The sequence below is a fragment of the Pseudophryne corroboree genome, chromosome 3, assembly GCF_028390025.1.
Source record: "Pseudophryne corroboree isolate aPseCor3 chromosome 3, aPseCor3.hap2, whole genome shotgun sequence".
Classification (NCBI taxonomy): Eukaryota; Metazoa; Chordata; class Amphibia; order Anura; family Myobatrachidae; genus Pseudophryne; species Pseudophryne corroboree.
In genome coordinates this window covers 602,427,757-602,446,009 of record NC_086446.1, presented here as the reverse complement: position 1 = coordinate 602,446,009, position 18,253 = coordinate 602,427,757, and the positions used below count along the sequence as shown (strand labels likewise).

At 44.6% G+C, this 18,253-nt stretch overlaps 1 long non-coding RNA gene across 1 annotated transcript in view; it reads right to left on the bottom strand.

Moving 5' to 3' along the window:
- Nucleotides 1–278: 278 nt before the first annotated feature.
- Nucleotides 279–18,253, bottom strand: part of LOC135056403 (uncharacterized) — an 80,240-nt gene continuing 62,265 nt past the window's right edge. The window contains exons 2-3 of the long non-coding RNA XR_010243972.1: nt 3,625–3,657; nt 279–432 (exon numbers count right to left, since the gene is read on the bottom strand). This is a non-coding gene — a long non-coding RNA (uncharacterized LOC135056403). The remainder of the gene's footprint in view (nt 433–3,624; nt 3,658–18,253) is intronic.

The window sequence follows — 18,253 nt, the reverse complement described above, 5'->3', positions numbered from 1 at the left end:
AGTGACTAAACTGCAAATTTTCAGGCTATAGAACGCCTAAATTTCGTAAGTGAAGCTGTCTCCCAGCAAAGGATATAGACGCCCACCGGAGCCATCCCAAAGTCCTCAGCAACTGCTTATGCAGCAACGACACCACAACGAGGAACATTGAATCCTAGGGTTGACCTATGGCTACTCAGACTGCTTGTGGCAGTATTGACGCTGGTGGCATGTTTCTATACATACATGATCGCAGCTGATGACAGATACATTCCTCAAAAACTACATAACACACCTGTGTTTTTCCTGCCACTCGCACGTTATCTCCCCAAATGGTCCCTTCCTGTCAATCACTCTGCATATAAAATGTCAATGCGAGTGCAATCGCAAAGGTACCTTGAACATGTGTGGTACGATCGCGGCACATGCGCAGTCTGGTTAGTGTTGAGGAATCTAGGGTTGTGATGAAAAATTCAGTTTTAGATACAGTTTTTAGGGGAGATTCTATCATTTATCTAGCACAGTCTATAAAATATATAGAGAGAGATGTGCCCACACCCTCTTGTGCGAACTAAGAAGTAGCTAATAATTCACCAGCTGTTATCAAACCTGGTAATATAAATATAATCTCAGAAAAAAGTACTGAACTGAGCGCTCCACTGTAAGGAAATAATAAAGATGAAATGCTTAAGGGGGGTACTGATGGGAGAGATGTGTGCTGAGCTATTTTAACACAGACCGCTCAGCACACATCTCTCCCCCCGCTCAGCACAGCGCAATGTGCTGAGCGAGGGGGGCCGGACGGACGGGGGGCCGCTCACTTCACACAACGGTGAAGTGAGCGACCTGCTAGATTGAGCCTGCATGCAGGCTCAATATAGCACCGGCGATAACAATGCATGGGGCAGCGCATCGCTATCGCTGGGGGGCATACACACGACAGATCCCTGCTTAAAATCTAAGCAATCTGACTAGATCTCTCCGTGTGTACCCCCCTTTAGTCTGTGATCAAACGGTAATCCTTATGTCCATAGAATCTGCACTTTTCTTCAAATTCTTAAATGTCTCTGAAACGGTGTAGCTATAAAAAGAAAAAAATACAAAACAGGAAAGTATACATAGTATAGTATGTCTATGAATCTATGGTCCTAAGGATTACCATTTCACAATTGTTCACAGGCTAAGCATTTCATCTTTATTATTTCCTAACAGTGGAGCGCTCAGTTCAGTTGTTTTTTGTGAGACGGTCTATAAAATGACAGTTAGAACATGATTGGTTGCTACGGGCAACATCTCAACTTTATCTCTTCCGAAGTTTTGATACATCTCTACCTCAGTGAGATCAGGAATCCTAGCATCACAAATTCTTATATTTATTATTATTATCCTTTATTTATATGGCGCCACAAGGGTTCCGCAGCGGCTAATTACAGAGTACATATGCACATAATCAAAACAGGTAAACAGTGACTTACAGTTGAAGACAATATAGGACAAGTACAGCGTAGCTAAGCATAACTACATCAGTAGATGACACTGAGATAAGTATCAAGGTGGCCGAGAACTGCAGGATTTGGGCAGTTGAGGATTATTAAAGTAAGAAAATTATAAGCACATGAGGGAAGAGGGCCCTACGCGTGAGAGCTTACATTCTAAGGGGAGGGGTAGACAGACAGGGGTGACACAGATGGGGTAGACCGAGTGTGGGACAGAGGGTTAGGATGAGATTTGTCTGGGTTTGGTAAATAAGTGTGTCTTAAGAGCCCGTTTGAAGTTCTGTAGAGAGGTGGACAGTCTGAGGGGGAGAGGTAGAGAATTCCAGATTTCCCTGTGATTGAGTTCTTAGGATTTTCAGATTTACAAACAAAAATATTCAATTCCTCCCTCACTGGTAAAAAGGTCCCCTCTGCCTCTCTTTCCCAACTGCTGAGCCTCACTGTCAGGTACTGCAGGTGCCAGTATCCTGTGAGCTCTTACTAAGAACAGTGTTTACCAATGTTTGCTCCTCCTCTCTTCCGCTCACGTCATGGTCTCACTCTCTGATCCTGTGTACGTGACCTAAACTGTTCCTGACATTTGTTGTGTCTGCTGTTATTGCTCATGATTCTGCTGTGTTTGGTTTAGTGTCTCTTTTCATTCCTTCTTGTGATCCATTTGACTAATCCACAGTCCACTAGTGTACCAGTCCCGGATTGTCGACCAATCCTTTTGTTTCCATCACTGACACATCACCTCTGGAGTCTTGACAGAGGCATGCATCCTACAAGCCCACCAGCAGCGAAGCCCAAACCTCCTGGTGAGGATAAATATATAACCAATTAGCTCATTCCCTACCCGTGTGATACCCAATGTATTGTTATTTAGAATATACGTTAACACATATACATTGGGTACCACAAAAGGTAGGGATTGATCTAATGGTTATATATTTGTTCACTTACTATTTATTAAAGGAGTGGAGAATTCCCAGTTTTTCATTTTAGCAGCAACATACACTATAACTTGCAAAGCCGGTTCTCAGTACAGGCTCTTCTTCTGCTACATGTGAAGACTTCTGCCCTAGAGAAGACCTAAGGTTTATTAAACTCCTCACCTATGCTTTTTCCAGTGTACGTCCAGGTTGGTGTAAGTGAATCCACTCAACAACTCAATTGTAACGATCACTCAGAAGCCCAGGAGATGAGGCACAGAATCTCCATATAAAGGCAGATGAATCAAGTCTATACTGTAGATAGATGGGTGAGCAATTTCCATTGTCAGTTGTTACACAACTGTACAGCCAAAGATCATCCTAGTTTTAAAGAAACAATATTTCTCCCCCTCCCCAATGGAATGTAATAAAGATAGTCATGTTTTTGTTGTTTACTGGTTCTTTGTAGGTTAGGGATATCATTAATTTTAGTATGCAGCAGAATCATTTGTAAAATGATCGGTTATTTGACTGCATTTCAACACACCTTATAGTATTAACACAATTATGTTACTATAACAATGTGCATTTATTGCTGGTTGTATTCAGGATATCTTAATGCATAGGCACACTGGGCAGCTGACTATGGACCCACAATTCTAGGGGCCTTCAAGCAGGGGTGGGAGGGCAGCATTCACTACCTGCCTCCCAGCCTACAGCCAGACAGTGAATGGCTGTCAGCATGCTGATTGGTGGATGGCTGGAGCTATCTATCAATCAGAGTGCTGACAGGCATTCACTTTCTGGTAGCACAGGACTGCATGAGGGGCGTGTTATGATAATTTAAAAAAATAATTATTTCCCGTGAACGGGTGGGTAGGGGCCCAAGTGCATTGCTTTGTCCTGGGCCTACAATGCTATTAAGATGGCCCTGGTTGGATCACTATCTGTACAGGGTTCTGCCACCAAGACTTCTCCCATTACTGAGTACAGTGCCTCTGCCTTGTGTTATCACTAAATAGAGTGAAACTGTTTTTTAGATGGCTACACCATTTGTAAATATTGTATGTCTATGTAACTGACTGAAAAAACAGGAATACATGGGCATCATTCAGTTACTATATGGTGCCAACCCCAATTGCAGGCAGTAGTTACAGTGGTTTGGAAAAAGCCTTTTTTCCAAATTAAGTAATAATAAAAAAAAATAAAAAAAAGTAAAATGTCATAGATATTACCACTTCACATGATCTTGGTGCTTCAGGTCCCGGCTGAAAAAAAAAAAGGGTCAATTTTAAATTTGCAAATGTACCTTGTGATATCATGATAAACATTTATTGTAAAGACACTTTTTTTTATGCTATTTGTTATTAAGGCTGGAAAGGGGTGACGGTATAGCAGGGGGGGCAAGCTAACCGTTCTTTTTGTATGCATTTTCAGCTTGAATTAAAAAAATAATTTCACAAAGAGAAGATGTGGTGGAAGCTAGACCCAAGTAACAATGATGTGGGGGCCACAAACATTTGCCAAGGGGGTGAAAAAAAGAGTTACATCTAGACCTATTTCCTTATAAGAGTACAACAAATAGAAGCCAAGCAGAAATGGCACACATACAAATACATTTCTGAGTGGGTCAGCATTTATGTAGAGGCTGTAAAACTATAAATCAGTCCAGTCCTATAGAGGATTGTTTATTTCCTATTCAATATAATGACTATATAAATTATTATCAGCAATGTTGTGTTACTATAATATTATGTATAACACTGACAAAGATATGTACATGGCAAAATGGAACATTTCTCCTGTGTAGTGTGTCCCATTCACATATAATCATGCCATTATTTGAAGCATTTAGCAATTATAAAATAAAATAGACAGCAAGTCAGACCTGTGCAGCGGCATAAAACTGTTATCTAACAGCTGTCCCCAACTTGCTCATAATTACATATGGCCTTGTAAGGCTTGTATGCTGTTTGTAAGATTTCTAACTTTTATTCATCTCCTATTATTACACAAGTAGGTGAAACGTGAATAGAGATAACTGCGAATCTGTTTTCATTTATATGAGTGTCTCAATTGTCTGATCTGATGTAATAATCCAGAGGAAGGAAAAGCAACAGTGCCGCCTACTGTCAGAAGATTGTACTTTGCAGAACTGTCTGAGGTTCGTGACAAGTAGGAGAGCGACACTGTATTATTGTTTTTATATACATTTCATAATTTTACCAAAATTTAATCAATACCAAAGAACATGAGCTTTCAACAATTATTAGATTAAGCAATCCATGCTCAAGTAATAATATGTTTATTAATTATTTGAGAGTATGGGGCTATCTATGAGCTCTATAGAGCTTTAAGGTTTTAGGCATATTTAACGATGGGTGGTATTATTATTATCACTCATTACGAATTATAAAAGATGCTCCAGCCAATCAGCTCCTGTCACTTTTCAAACACATGACAGGAGCTGATAGGCTGGAGCACAATTTATCATTTGTAATGAGCAGTGCTGAAAGTGGTCCTGGACAGGTGGTGGAACTCTTCCCCCCCCCCCCCCTCTCAGGTTTAAAGGCATTGTGCGCATCGTAGGCGCGTGCTGCAAAAAAAGGGCATGGTCTCAAAGCAGAAAGGGGCATGGTCACCCAACATGACCGCAGCAGTAGGCCCCTTATACAATGCCCTCAGTAGTAGTGCCCCTTATGCAATGCCCACTGTAGTGGTAGTGCCCACAGTTGTAGTGCCCCTTATGTAAAACCCATAGTATTGGTGCCCCCAGTAGTAGTGTCCTTTATGTCCCCAGGAGTGAGGCCCCTTACTAAGTGCCCCCTATGCAATGCCCTCATTAGTAGTGCCCCCAGTAGATATGCCCCCAGTGGTAGTGCCCGTATAGTATTGCCCCAGTAGTAATGCCCCCCTAGTTATGCCCCCTGTAGTTATGCCCCCAGTACAGATGCCCCCTATAGTTATGCCCCCAGTACATATGCCCCCAGTACAGCTGCCCTCAGTACAGATACCCCCTGTAGTTATGTACCCAGTACAGATGTCCTCTATAGTTATGCACCCAGTACAGATGCCCCCTGTAGTTATGTACCCAGTACAGATGTCCTCTATAGTTATGCACCCAGTACAGATGTCCTCTATAGTTATGCACCCAGTACAGATGCCCCCTGTAGTTATGTACCCAGTACAGATGTCCTCTATAGTTATGCACCCAGTACAGATGCCCCCTGTAGTTATGTACCCAGTACAGATGTCCTCTATAGTTATGCACCCAGTACAGATGTCCTCTATAGTTATGCACCCAGTACAGATGCCCCCTGTAGTTATGTACCCAGTACAGATGTCCTCTATAGTTATGCACCCAGTACAGATGCCCCCTGTAGTTATGTACCCAGTACAGATGTCCTCTATAGTTATGCACCCAGTACAGATGCCCCCTGTAGTTATGCCCCCAGTACAGATCATACTTGCCAATATTTAAAATCTCCTCTCCGGGAGATGACCGGAGAGGAGAAGCAGGTGGGCGGTGATGAGGGAGGAGCCAAGCTGATTACATCAGTAGGCCCCCGCCCACCCACCGGCAAAAGTCTGTAATTGAACAAAATGTGCATGGGGCGGAGCTAAAATGACGCGATTAGCATATGATCGCGTCATTAGGCTCCGCCCCTCTGCCAGGTCCGTGATTTTGCTGTGTTATTCTCCCTATTCTGCCCACTTCACTAGGAAGTGAGCAGAATGTGGGAAGGGTGCCCACTCTTCCGGGGGCTGCGGGGGACTACCCGAAAACCGGGTGTCTCCCGCAGAATCCGGGAGAGTAGGTAAGTATGATACAGATGCCCCCTGTAGTTATGCCCCCTGTAGTTATGGCCCCAGTAGAGATGCCCCCATAGAGCTGCACTCAGAACAGATGCCCCCTGAGTTATGCCCCCAGTACAGATGCCTCCTGTAGTTATGTCCCCAGTCCCCATCATGCTTCTGATGAAGGACCATAGTGTCCGAAACGCGTCAAGCTAGTGGTACCAGGTGTGGAGCAGTGGAGCTGTCTTCCTTGGATGACCTTTTTTCCTTCCGACACGCTGTAGAAGTCCGGACTCTCCAGTGTCTCTTCTTGGGAGGGTAATTAGTTTTCCAGCTGTCAGCACCCTGATACCCACCTATGCGTGTGGTTTTATGCCTTGTATTCTTTTACCTATTGTGAGTGTTCTGTGAAATAAATTTGTTGTCCCGTCTTTTTCCAAATTGGTCTGCCCTATGATTTGCTTTTTGTCTTGAGATAAGAGACTACATTTTGGAGGACGCTACAGAGGACACCTAAACACTCTCTAAAGGGATTACAAGGGGACTCCCTTACATTCATCCATATTAGATGTAAGGACTAATTTATATGTGTTTTGCGCCTATCACTTTCCAATCACTTGTGCCCCAGTAGAGATGCCCCCAGTAGTTATGCCCCAGTAGAGCTGCCCGCAGTATAAATGCCCCCAGTAGATATGCCCCCTGTAGTTATACCCCCAGTACAGATGCCCCCAGTACAGTTGCCCCCTGTAGATATGCCCCAGTATAAATGCCCCCAGTAGAAGCTGCCCACTAGTAGAAGCTCTCCCCAGTACAGTTGCCCTGATAGTTATGCCCCAGTATAGATGCCCTCAGTACAGTTGCCCCCAGTAGTTATGCCCCAGTATAGATGCCCCCAGTAGTTATGCCCCAGTATGGATGCCCCCAGTACAGTTGCCCCCAGTAGTTATGTGCCTGTATAGATGCCCTCCAGTAGAAGTTGCCCCCAGTAGAAGATGCCCCCTTGTAGCACCGCTTCACACACTAAAAAAAAAAAAAGAACACAATACCAGTCCCGCACCTGCTTCCGGACCGCTGACCTCCGCCTGGCGCCCGCTCCTCGGATCTATGGTAGAGACGTCATGACGTCTCTCCCATAGCGCCGCACACTGCCTGAGCCGGAGCTCGGGAGTGAGCTCCGGCTGCCGCTGAGGGGAAGGTGCCGGCGCCTGCTGGTACCACAACCTTAGCGGGCGCCCGGCATCCCCATACCCTCCAACTGTTCCTTTTTGGCAGGTACAGTACCTTTTTTTTATGGTCTGTGCCGATTTTTGGCTCTCCACACTTCTATTGAAAGTATAGGAAAAGGTTTCAAATGTGTACCGATTTTTATGTGTAAAATGTTGGAAGGTATGCAATGCATCCCCATGCGGCATGCGGGTCCGGGCTCACATTCTGGGTTAGGTGAGGTGGAGGAGGCAGAATTGCGTTCCGTCTCCAATTGGAACTGATGGAACGCAGTTCCGCCCCGTTCAGGCTCATTTAAACCTCTGGTAACGAGTGATAAAAAGAATATTTAACTTGTCCTGTGCAGGGTAATAATAGCAATTGCTCTTAAATAGGTTAATCAGAAATTTAAAAGCCAAAATAGGTATTTAACATAATATTTGTGTAAGACAATGATTTTTGGAATTGCAATTTATCATGTTAATTCATATACTTCAGAAAGGGGTTTTTGAGAAAGCACACAGCTAATCTATGGAACCAGGTAACAAATGATTACTACCCTTAAACCAGGAAAGCCTATACCTATTGGCCCTATGGAGTCTGACTCATATTCCTGCCGCCCAACCTAACTGTTATTATCATTTCTCATTCTGATCAGTACTTGAAATATTGTTAACTAAGAAGTAATAGTGATTGGATGTCAGAGCACTAACAAAAAGCCTGATTCTGCCATGGTAAGTAGAAGTGATGCTAATGTTAGTCACACACGCCAAAATTCATGGTACCTGGATTCAGTCAGATCATGGAGATGCAGTCGGCATCCCGATGGTCACAATCCTGACCATCAGAATACAGACGGCGGGTTCCTGATGGGGGAAAATGGCAATAATGTGAAACTGTAAGTACAAGGATTGGGTTAGGGTGTGTGTGTGTGGGAGGGGATAGGGTTAGACATTGGAAGGAGAGAGTAAGGTTTAGGCTGAGGGGGGTAGGGTTAGGGTGCTGAAGGGGACGGTTAGGGTCAAGCTGCAGAGGGATGGGTTAGGGCTGGCCGTAGAATGTTTAACAAAGATTGCTGACATTTTCACCATCGGGATCCTGCTACCGACATTCTGACCAATAGGACTCTGACTGTTGGGATTCCGTAGCCAAGCCAAATCATAACACAAATGTCGTTGGGGATTTAGTTTGATCAGAAAATGAATGCAGACAGATCAATAATGATCATCTCCCAACCTCATTTATCAGCATACACAATAATCATCAATTTCTGTAGGTATTTATGTGGCATTACCTTCGTTTTGGGGGTCAGATATTACTCCCTATTGCCCTAAGATGGGTGAGATACTGCATTGTGTGTTACTACAGGTTGAGTATCCCATATCCAAATATTCCGAAATACGGAATATTCCGAAATACAAACTTTTTTGAGTGAGAGTGAGATAGTGAAACCTTTGTTTTCTGATGGCTCAATGTACACAAGCTTTGTTTAGTACACAAAGTTATTAAAAATATTGTATTAAATGACCTTTAGGCTGTGTGTATAAGGTGTATATGAAACATAAATGAATTGTGTGAATGTACACACACTTTGTTTAATGCACAAAGTTATAAAAAATATTGGCTAAAATGACCTTCAGGCTGTGTGTATAAGGTGTATATGAAACATAAATGCATTCTGTGCTTAGATTTAGGTCCCATCACCATGATATCTCATTATGGTAAGCAATTATTCCAAAATACGGAAAAATCCCATATCCAAAATACCTCTGGTCCCAAGCATTTTGGATAAGGGAGACTCAACCTGTAGCATAACAAGATGCATTATATGGGAAATTACTTGTATATATTTATATACAGTACATAGTATTAGTTTTGTTATAGCTCTTTACTATATAAAGATCCAAGTAAAACATTGCTCAGTAGCACATCTGTACTGGCTGTCCTACTGTAATGGGATGTCAATGTCAGGTATATATCTATACTTTAACCCACAGTGTGATTGTAAGAAATATGATAACACACTTGTATCCAAATACACTGTTTGGATGCTGAGCACTTATTATCCTTAGTATTAATCAGAATATACAATTATTTCTTCTAAATACCATTAGAAATGCAATAAAACCTTGGATATTCAGGATTGTAACGTAAAGGTAATTCTTCCACTTGTCCGTGTTCTTCCTAGTTAGACAGAATACGCACAAATGTGCTTTAAATATTGAGTCCAAATGAGTTATACTGTTATCTAATAACCAAACTACCTCAAAACTAGCTGAGTGAAATACTCATCTCATTCATTTGGCATTAAAAATGGTCACATTTGGCAAAAACAATTGGGCCTTCTATTTTCCCATTTCTACCGCAATCATACAGCAAAACAAATTAACTATCGTCATCCTAGGACCGTTTCTAAACTATAAATTCCACATGATGCAAATATACAAATACTGGGCCTAATTCATACTACTACTTATTATATTCGCGTGCTGCGGGCCGCCTTATACAGGGCAAGGCCACCCACCATGTTTATAGCCGCCCAGCAATGCTATCACAATTCAATTGCAATCACATCACCAAAATCGCCAATTAGTGGTAACCCCCTACATATGCATCATTGTGCCGTCCCGAAAATGGGCATGACACGCCTGCGTTTTCAGGTGCACTCCCACCCCAACGAGCATCACCACCCCCCAACGCCCATCACCTGTCAATCAAATTGCGATTGCATCCTTCAGGAATGCGATCACAGTTTGAATGAATGCGCACTGCACCGAAAAGCGTCTGTTTGTGATTTTTCGGAGAATACCAACTGATACTGAATTAGGCCCACAGTATTGAATAGCGACACAAACACTGGTTTACTCAATTAGCTCAATGTTAAGCTGTATTAGGAGACATTATAACCATTATAGGCCATCCCTTCATCTGTGCTTGCTGTTAACTATTGTGCGTTCAAATACATTTGAAAGTTATAAACAAGCTTAACCTAATGGAGTTTAGTCCCACTGTATGTAAAGGACGGGACTATTGATTAAGTCTAAGCCCTGTCTCTCATGATGCTGAGGTGTGAGCAGGGTGCAATCTCTCTTGTGTGTGTAAGTAGGATTAGTGAGAGACTGTGCAGTCTATTCCCCTGTGTAGACTCTTTTCCATTTCAAAGCAAGAAAAAAAAGGCATTTTGTTCCCCCCCAGCACCCTGAATGATAGCAGTACTCAGATTTAAATCCCACACAATATTAGAATTCAGAGATCTCGTTTACATATATTTTCGCAAATGTATGAATAAGCCCCAAAGCCACGTCAAGGCCTCTCTGTATATTTGGGGTCCCTAGCGCTATATCTAGGTGCAGGGTGTGGCACCCCAAAAAAACAGCATAAGCCAGAAAGCCCAGGGCAGCATACCGGTGAAAAAACTATAGTGTTAATAAATTAGTGTTAGGATGGAAGCTAAAGCTGTAATGAAAGTGATACAAAAATTAGATGTAGTTAAAATGGAGAAATAGTGTTAAAGAAATTAGTAAGTGATAATTGTTAATAGAATGTAAAGGTACAGTATGCCACACTAAAGCCTTCCAGCTCAGCCAGTCCAGAGGCACCACACCCCACACCTCCATTACCCCAATCTGGGTCTATGATTAACCAGCAAGGAGCCACATGATAATGGCTCTTTACTTAAATATATCTTTTCCATTTCAGCAAGCAGTCGACTGTGTTTCATTCCTCTCTTAGTGCATCCTGGGCCGTTATTGTCCCCTTGGGGCATGGTAGTCTGTGCCCCTTGTTTGAGACAGTCTCTGGGGAAGTGCAGCATGACAGACAAACAAACTAATTGGGAATAAGCCCCAAACCTAGAGTGCTGGTGGAAGAGCACTGACCTCCCAACCTTCCAGACAATAAAAATTACAGGCCCTAGAAAATAGAGTTTACTGAAACTTCATAGGAGTAATTATTTCTGAGAACAATGCTGTTCTGATCGCACCCAACAGTACGTAGTAGCGGCACCTTTTTTTGTTGGTTATCATTTTTCACTTCTCTAAATACTGTAGTTTCTATAATTGGGAGAAATCAGTGAAATAATTTCAGAAATTAAGACTTGTCCAGAGTTTGAAAGTTGCTATAATCTTGTATCATCTTGTTAGGTGAGTGCCGACACATTTATTAATAAAGAAAAATCACTGACTGGGAAATACCTATTTCCAGGAATTTCAAAAACCTGGGACATTTCTAGTATGACATAATTTGGATGAATTATAGAAATGTCCCTGTATTATATTCACTGCATTCATAGCCAGACACTTTGGTACAAATAGAGCCCAACAAAATAATCACATAGCCAGCCTAATGTTTATTTATATTAATTAAAATGATAAATAGATGGAATTATTTTCCATGTTAGTAGAGTTGCAAAGCATAGTTGCAGCTCTGCCCTGAGCTTTTCAGGGTAACGCAGATTAAGTTAAGTGCATTTTCTGTGGTTTACTGTACAGATTCTGGGCACTTAACCAGGAATTTATGAGTTAATGCCAGTAGCGACTCCAGAGGAGGGGCTGCAGGTCAGTTCACATTTCAAATAGGGGAGTCACACCAACTGTCACCAACTGCCATTTCAAAGTGACTCACTGGCAGTTGGTGTGGCTCCCCTATTTGAATTTTAAAGTGAGCTGCAACCCCTCCAATGGAGCCGCCCCTGGTTAATGTGTGTTAGCCTGGGTTGACCGCATTGGTAAATTGGCTAATAATTGAGTAGCTCTGGGTGTTACCTGTATTCTGCCATACTCAATATTATTATTATTATTATTATTATTTATTATTATCCTTTATTTATATGGCGCCACAAGGGTTCCGCAGTGCCCAATTACAGAGTACATATGCACATAATCAAAACAGGAAAACAGTGACTTGAAGACAATATAGGACAAGTACAGGGTAACTAAGCATATCTACACCAGTAAACGACATAGAGATAAGTTTCAAGGTGGCCGAAAAACTGCGGGATTTGGACAGTTGAGGATTATTAAAGTAAGAAAAGGATAAGCACATGAGGGAAGAGGGCCCTGCTCGTGAGAGCTTACATGCTAAGGGGAGGGGCAGACAGACAGGGGTGACACAAACGGGGTACATAGAGAGCGTGGAACAGAGGGTTAGGATGAGATTTGGCTGGGTTTGGTAAAGAAGTGGGTCTTAAGAGCCCGTCTGAAGTTTTGCAGAGAGGTGGAGAGTCTGAGGGGGAGAGGTAAAGAATTCCAGAGAAAGGGAGCAGCACGTGAAAAATCTTGGAGATAGGAGTGGGAGGAAGTAATCAGAAGACAGGAGAGTCAACGTGCATTAGCAGAGCGAAGAGGACGGGTGGGAAAGAAAAGGGAGATAAGGTCAGAGATGTAGATGGGAGAGGAGTGGGTGAGTGCTTTGTAAGTGAGTGTGAGAAGCTTGAATTGGATTCTGAAAGGGAAGGAAGCCAGTGAAGGGCTTGTAGGGGAGGGGAGGTCGATGTAGTGCGTTTGGTGAAGAAGATGAGCTGGGCTGCAGCACTGAGGATAGATTGGAGTGGAGAGAGGTAAATGTCAGGGAGGCCAGTTAGGAGGAGATTACAGTAGTCCAGTCTGGAAATAATCAGTGAGTGAATAATGATCTTAGTGGCATCCTGGGTGAGAAAAGGTCTGATCCTGGAAATGTTTATGAGATGAAAATGACAGGTTTTTGAGAGGTGCTGAATGTGTGGTTTGAAGGAGAGGGAGGAGTCAAGGATTATGTCAAGACAGCATACTTGGGGGCTAGAGGAGATAGTCGTGCCATCAATGGATAATGAGATTGTGGGAGGTGAGGTTGTGCGGGAGGGTGGGAAGATGATCAGCTCAGTCTTAGACATGTTGAGTTTAAGAAAGCGCTGGGACAGGAGGTACGAGTGAGGAGAGCCGTGGAGAGATCAGGGGAGGAAAGTTAGATTTGAGTGTCATTGAGATTTGAGGTGGTATTGGAAGATAAAAGAACTAATGAGTTCACCTAAAGAGGACGTATAGAGAGAGAAAAGGAGAGGACCGAGAACAGAGCCTTGGGGGACACCAACAGTTAGTGGAAGTGGGGGAGAGGTAGCATCATGAGAGGAGACATTGAAGGAACGATCAGAGAGGTAGGAGGACAGCCAGAAGAGGGCAGTATCATGCAGACCAAGAGAGTGAAGGATTTGCAGAAGGAGAGGGTGGTCCACAGTGTCAAATCACCAGAGAGGTCAAGAAGAATAAGCAGAGAGTAGTGGCCCTTAGAATTGGCTGCATGGAGGTCATTGCAGACTTTTGTGAGGGCAGTTTCAGTGGAGTGGAGAGAACGGAAACCAGACTGGAATGGGTCAAGCAGTGAGTGAGAGGAAAGAAAGGCAGTGAGGCGAATTAGACAATATGCTCAAGAAGTTTGGAGACAAAAGAGAGGAGAGAGATGGGTCGATAGTTGGAGAGAGTGTTTGGATCAAGGGTAGTTTTTTAAGAATAGGGGAGACATGAGCATGTTCGAATACAGAGGGGACAGTGCCTGATAAGAGGGAGAGATTGAGAAGGTGGGCAAGATGGGAACAGGCAGAAGGAGAGTGGTAGCGGAGGAGCTGGGAGAGGAAAGGGTCAAGTGGGGAGGTTGTGGGGGGGAGGAACGAATGAGGGCCATGACTTCCTCGCCAGATACATGGGAGAAAGATGTCAGAGTTGGTAAGAGGGAAGGGGAGGGGAGCGGTGGCAAAGGATGGGTGGTGGCTAGTTGCTGGTCTGGTGGGATGTGATGTCCTGGCGTATATGGAGTCAATCTTGGATGTGAAATAAGTTTCAAAGTCGAAAGCAGACAATGAGGAAGGGAGAGGAGGTGGTGGTGGGCAGAGGAGGGAGTTAACAGTGGCAAAGAGGCACCGGGGGTTGGAAGACTGGGTAGAGATGAGGATTTTGAAGTATGATTGTTTAGCGAGGGAAAAGACAGTACTGAAGAATGAGAGCATAAATTTGAAATGGAGGAAGTCTGCTTTAGAGCGTGATTTCCTCGACTGTCGCTCAGCAGTACGTGAGCATTTTTGAAGATATCTGGTGCATTTGGTGTGCCAGGGTTGAGGTGTTGATCTGCGAGGGTGAATAGTGGTTGGCGGAGCAATAGAGTCAAGGGCAGAAGTACGAGATGCATTGTATTGGGATGTGGCTTGTTCAGGGCATATGAGAGAGAGAAGAGGAGAGAGAAGTGAGTCAAACAGGGAGGATAGGGATGAGGTGTCAATAGCCTTAATGTTACGTTTAGTGATGGTAGCCTTGTCAGCTTCCGGAGTCTTACCGGTACGCTGGGGCCGCGGGGCTGGCTTCCTTGGCGTTGTGCGGGCAGCGGCGGAGGTGGGCTGCTGCGCCGGATCCGTGGGCAGCAGTAGCGGAGGTGAGGGGGTCCGCTCGTGGTGGCGAGACGCCGCTACAGTGGGTCGCTCTTGCTGAACCGTTGCTTGGAGACCAGGGGCAGTGAGCAATGTGGCTTTGCAAAAAGGTCTGCATTACTGGGCGCCGCCATGTTGGAGACCAAGTTAAGCATAGTTTCTGTTTCCTGTTTCTTCCAGCCAATCCAGGGGAAGCTCTCCCTATAAAAGGGGGCTGGTTTAGGACAGGGACGCCAGTGCTTTAAGTTACAACCCTGTTGTAGGTGCTTTAGCCTGTGCTCCCAGGATTCGTGCTGTATCTTGGTTCCTCCTGATCCTGCTTGGTCGGTTCTCTGTTGCTGCTGCAGCTCTGCCGTTTCTTGCCTGCTACTGCCTGTGGAAGCGCTCCTGGAAAACCCGGTCCAGTAAGACTCTTTGGGCACAGTCGGCCCCGGGTCATCTGCCTCGTCTTTCAAGCCACACTTCATAGATCTCCTTCACCAGCCACGCCTTTGTTCCACTGACCACAGCCTGCAGATTATTATCTTCAAGCCTCGTTTTCCAAACCACAGTCCACAGTCCTTGTCTCCAGCCACGTTTTCAACTACCATCCACAGTTCCACAGTTCATCATCTACAGTCTCGTCTTTCAAATCACAGTCCGCAGTTCTTCACCTCCAGCCACGTCTTTAACCATTGTGCTACAGCCTCAGTTCCCTACCTCAGCCCTGTACATAATAAATACTTTCCATTGACTCTCAAACCCCGCCTACGTTCTTCATTGCTCCGTGTCCCATGCGAAGGAACTATATCCAGCCCCCTCATCTGGTTCATTCACAGCCTGCTACCTCCTCGGGCAAATCTCAGCTGCCGGATCCTCAAACCCTGCCAGACGTGACAGTAAGCACTGGCCCAATGGATTCGACGGGTGATCAGGCCTCAGGAGGGGATTCAACTGCAGATATCTGGTCTTGCTTAAGTAAGCAGGAGGCCACACAATCTCAAATCGTGCAGTTCATGCAGAGTATGTCCGAACGTCTCGATTCTCTCTGTGTTGCCATGACGGCACCTCAAGTATCTACAGCTGCTCCCACATTGGCACCTCCGGTCCTGCTTCCTCCTGTACCAGTACCACTTCCACGTTTGCATTTGCCACCTCCCAGTAAATTTGATGGGAATCCAAAACAATGCCGCGGGTTTCTTAACCAGTGCGAAATCCAGTTCGAACTACAGTCGGCCAACTTCCCATCAGCACGAACCAAAGTAGCCTATATAATTTCTTTACTTACCGGGCAAGCGTTGGAATGGGCTTCACCTTTGTGGGAGAGGATGGATCCCATCTTATCTAACTATCCAGAATTCATGGCCACCTTTCGAAGAATCTTCGACGAACCTGGCAGGACTTCTGCCGCCTCATTGGAGATCCTGCGCCTGCGTCAGGGCACGCGTACGGTCAGTCAGTACGTGATCCAGTTTCGCACCCTTTCCTAAGAACTGAACTGGAATGAGGAGGCTCTCATTGCAGCTTTCTGGAGCGGTCTCTCCGAAAAGATCAAAGATGACCTCGCAACTCAGGACGTACCTGATAAGTTGGATAAACTAATTTCTTTATGCAACAAGTTAGATCTGAGGTACAGGGAACGCTGTATGGAGAGGTTGCGGTCAGATCGCCCTAAGCCTAGAGTTGTTCTTCCACCAACACCATCATCACCAACTGTGGAGGAACCCATGCAGATTAATCGCTCCCACCTCTCCAATGAAGAACGTCTGAGACAGCGACAAGGGAACCTCTGCCTGTATTGTGGTGCATCTGATCACTTTGTTAAAACTTGCAGTCTACGTCCGGGAAACGCCCGCTCCTAGTTTGTGCTGGAGAGGTCAAGCTAGGAGAATTCTCAGAATTACATACCAAGAAAGAGTCTGTCCTGTTAACCCAATTGGAGCTTCCTTCTTCTTCTCTTCTCATCCCTGCACTACTCGACTCCGGAGCCGCCGAAAGCTTCATTACGTCAGCTCTGGTCAAACGATCTGGAATACAAACGGTTCCTTTGGATCGTACCATTTCTGTTACCGCAGTGGATGGAAGTTATATCCCAGAGGGTATTATATCCTTTCGTACTATTCCTCTCAAGATGAAGGTCGGAGTTCTCCATTCAGAAAAAATCTCTTTCCTTGTAATTCCTAAAGCCTCTCATGAACTAATCCTAGGGTTTCCATGGTTAATCAGACACAATCCCCACATAGATTGGCAAACTATGGATGTTCTCTCTTGGGGACAAGACTGCTTTCAGAACTGTTTACCTTCAGTTAGACCTCTCTGTTCTTCCAACCCTTCCAGCCTTCCTGTGTGGAATACCAATCTTTTCAAGATGTTTTCAGTAAGCATGGGGCGGACACCTTGCCTCCGCATCGTACTTGGGATTGTCCCATTGAGCTAGTACCTGGTAAGACTCCTCCCCGAGGTCGAATTTACCCTCTCTCACTTCCCGAGACACAGGCCATGTCGGAGTATATACGGGAGAACTTGGAGAAAGGGTTCATCAGGTCTTCTACATCTCTGGCCGGAGCAGGGTTTTTCTTCGTCAAAAAGAAGGATGGGGGGGTTGCGGCCCTGTATTGACTATAGAGGTCTCAATGACATAACAATTAAGAACAGATATCCGTTACCTCTGATTCCAGAACTGTTCGACCGTGTTAAAGGAGCTACTGTATTTACTAAGTTGGACTTACGGGGGGCCTACAATCTTATACGTATTCGCCCAGGGGACGAATGGAAGACGACATTTAATACCCGCGACGGCCATTACGAATACCTGGTAATGCCTTTTGGCCTATGCAATGCCCCAGCCGTCTTTCAAGAGTTCGTTAACAAAATCTTCAGAGATCTCCTCTATGACTGCTTGGTAGTGTATCTGGATGACATCCTCATTTTTTCTAGGGATCTGAAGACCCACCGGGAACAAGTCAAAGAAGTGTTAACTCGTTTACGAAGGAATCAGTTATTCTGTAAGTTAGAGAAGTGCACCTTTGAAGTACCCACGATTCCATTCCTCGGTTACATTCTTTCAGGGCAGAGGTTACAGATGGACCCCGCTAAAGTCCAGGCGATTCAGGATTGGGCACTTCCAGCTACCCTTAAAGGAATTCAACGTTTCCAGGGGTTTGCTAACTTCTACCGAAGATTCATTCAAAATGATTCTTCTGTCATAGCTCCTATAACCGCATTAACTAGGAAGGGAGCTGATCCTGCCAAGTGGTCTCCGGAGGCTTTGGAAGCTTTTTCATCTTTAAAGGAGGCCTTCACGACTGCTCCAGTTCTTCGACAACCCGATCTCAGCCGTCCGTTCTTGGTGGAGGTTGATGCCTCTACTGTAGGAGTAGGAGCAGTATTATCCCAGCTTTTCGAGGACAAGAAGGTCCATCCTTGTGCATTCTTCTCGTGAAGATTCTCCCCCGCTGAACAGAATTACGCTATTGGGGAACAGGAATTACTGG